Genomic DNA, 2,936 nt, shown 5'->3' on the forward strand with positions numbered 1-2,936 from the left:
TCTCTCTTTTTCTAGCTCTAGTTCTAGGTTTATGCTTTAAACACTTTTTGTAAGTTCTTTCTATTCAATTAATGTAAGTACTTTTGTTTTTGATTCAGTCTCTTATTTTTATTGTTTAAGAAATTGAAGTTGTAATTTTCAAGTTCTAGCTCTAGGTGACAAGAACAAGCTATGGAGCATGTCTTTCAAGTTCAATTTTTTTTTTTCTAGATTTGTTTTTTTTTAGCACTAGAAATTTCAGATTTGGTTTATTCCAAATCTAATTTTTAGTACTGGTAGTATCTCAAATCGATCAAGTTTTCAGGTCAAGGGTTAAAGTTCGAGCAAGTAGGCGTCTTCAGTAGTCTTCTCACCCCTCTCTCATTCCCTCTTGTGACTGCCATTTCTTTCTTAATTTAGGATTTTAATTACAGTCATTACATTATTGCTTTCCCTTTCCCCCAAGGTTCATGACTAGTGTATGTGTTGGCTTTGCCCCTCCTAGCCATAGAACCATCGTTTTATTGTTTTTATTTTAATTGCCTCCATTTCTCTAAAACCAAGTAGAGTAACCCTTGTAAGAGTAACCCTCTGGTCAAGTAGAGAAGCTCATATTATGATGTATCCCTCGGGCTAAGTAGAGAAACCTATTTGTGAGCGCCTCTCTAGCTTTATCCCCTTTATTTTATTTTATTTTATTTCAACATTTTTTTTCCTTCATTGCTTTTTAATTGCGTGGGTTATTTATTTTAAGTTATTTATTTTGTTTAATTTTAATTGTGTGGCTTGTGTATTTAAATTCTTAGATGAAGAATGGTTAGGACATTGTTTTAGATACATATGTTTAGGACGATAGTTAGAATTAGATCACAACCATTAATCGGTTCACTTTCGCATTATTTGAAGAAGTCAAAAATAAAGTGGCTGCTCTCTCTATGTTCGACCTGTAGCTACACTGATCTGTACGTTTGCTGTTACATTTTAAATTTCAAACAAGTTTTTGGCGTCGTTGCTGGGGAGATTGTTCCATGTTATTTTTTGCTTTCTTTTAGTAAATCGGAGTGCTTTGTTTGTTTTGTTTTGTTTTTCTTTTTCTTCTATTGAATTCCTGAGAAGAACAACTTGCAATAATAGTTGTATCAGTGAAGGTTGCCATGCCTCACAGTATGATAAAGACAGGTTTCACCCTGTAGCAGTAGCTCAAGAATTGACCTGAGAAACCCCAGATCCCTGTCGGTAAGCTCCCAAAAAGCCAAAAAAAATTCAAAAAAATCATAAAAAATTTTTGTTATCTATTCTTTTGTACTTGTCTTACTCTAGTTGTGAGTAGTTTTCTGTTGCATGAGTGTTGGGTGGGTACGTAATACTAAGAATCGGTTAGAAAGAAGAGATCCAACAAGTAGTGACATTATACATTTGTGCTCTTTAAAATCTTTCAATATGGGAGACCAATATCAAAACCTTTCACCTAAATCTCTGAAAGATAGGTTCTACCCTACTAGAACAGCCCAACCTTCCTGTATAGTTCTACCACAAGCTCAGGGCAATAATTTTGAACTCAAATCTCAATACATCACTATGTTGCCCCACTTTCATAGGTTGACCACTGAGGATGTATACCTATTTCTAAGGGAATTTGAAGAGGTATGTGTTCTCATTAAGATCCAACAACTTTCTGATGATGCTGTTAAGCTTAGGTTTATCACTTTTGCATTGAAAGACCAAGCTAAGAAGTGGTTGTATGGGTTACCCAAAAATTCCATAACCTCATGGGAATAGTTTACAATTATCTTCCTTAAGATGTTTTTCCGAACTCACAAGACCAATAAGCTTAGAAGTGATATCCTTCAGTTTAGGCGAAAGCCTAATGAGTCATTTCCCAAACTTATGGAGAGATTCAAGGATCTACTCCAAGAACGCCCTCACCATGGCCTAAACTTATGACATTTATGTCAAATAATTTATGAGGGTATTGATTACCCAACTAAACAAATGATAGAGTCTATGTGCCCTGCAGGATTCACATCCTTTACAGATGAAGGAAAGACATGGGAATTCTTACTTGACTTTGCTGACAAAACCCGTGAGTGGGAATCAACCCAAGAGAGTGAAAGAACCATAGGAGGGAAAGGATATTTTATGGATGGGATAGTAGCCAAGAAAGCCCATTTAGATAGCTTAATCAAGAGGATTGAGGCTATTGTTCCTAGAGAACCATCATCAGTCAATTTGGTTAAGATGTGTGCTTGGTGCCAGTCCCCTGGACATGTCATAGAAGAATGCCCAAACACCTCTGGGGGCACTTCTAATGATAATGTTAATGCCTTATATCAGAATAATCTATATAATAACACCTACAATCCAGGATGGAGAAATCATCCAAATTTCTCCTTGAATCAAGGCAACCAAGTAGGGCCTTTTAATTTCCATAATTAAGGTCAACCTGGACCCCAGAGGCCTCCCTTTGCACAACAATCTTTTCCAAAATACTTTTTTCTAGGCCAAATGTAGGACCTCAGGCTAGTTTTCCTAGGGCCCCTCTCCTATCATCTTATTAGTAACCTCTTGGGTTTACCAACACTGGAGAAGTAAATAGAATAAGTGACTTAAAAAAAATATGGCCCTCCTCATGACAAACCATCAAAATCTTACGGGAGAACTCATCCAAATTGTTTCAATTATGCATGAGAGGGAGAAGGGAACTTTACCTAGTTAACCAAAGCCTAACCCTAAGCATCATCAGCCTGTTAGCTCACAAGCATCAACTAATGCACCACTGAATGTAGTATAAGGTCAGACCCAATAAGGGCCCTCCAACCAATGTAATGTTGTTTATGCCCTTAGGAGTGGTAGAGAGTACCAACAGAGTGTTTCTAGCTCTTCTCCATCCTTTACTCTTGTTAACTCTCCTTCAGTTGAGGACACAAGTGTACCTCTTATTCCAGGTTCATCTGATG

The 2,936-nt window shown here is 36.9% G+C and overlaps 1 non-coding gene across 1 annotated transcript; it reads right to left on the minus strand.

The window, feature by feature from the left end:
• Positions 1–1,806: 1,806 nt before the first annotated feature.
• On the minus strand, positions 1,807–1,913 carry LOC122070390. The gene has a single exon (XR_006137752.1). It is a non-coding gene; the product is annotated as a small nucleolar RNA R71 (small nucleolar RNA).
• Positions 1,914–2,936: the final 1,023 nt, after the last annotated feature.

The sequence above is a fragment of the Macadamia integrifolia genome, unplaced genomic scaffold, assembly GCF_013358625.1.
Source record: "Macadamia integrifolia cultivar HAES 741 unplaced genomic scaffold, SCU_Mint_v3 scaffold90, whole genome shotgun sequence".
NCBI classification, from domain to species: domain Eukaryota; kingdom Viridiplantae; phylum Streptophyta; class Magnoliopsida; order Proteales; family Proteaceae; genus Macadamia; species Macadamia integrifolia.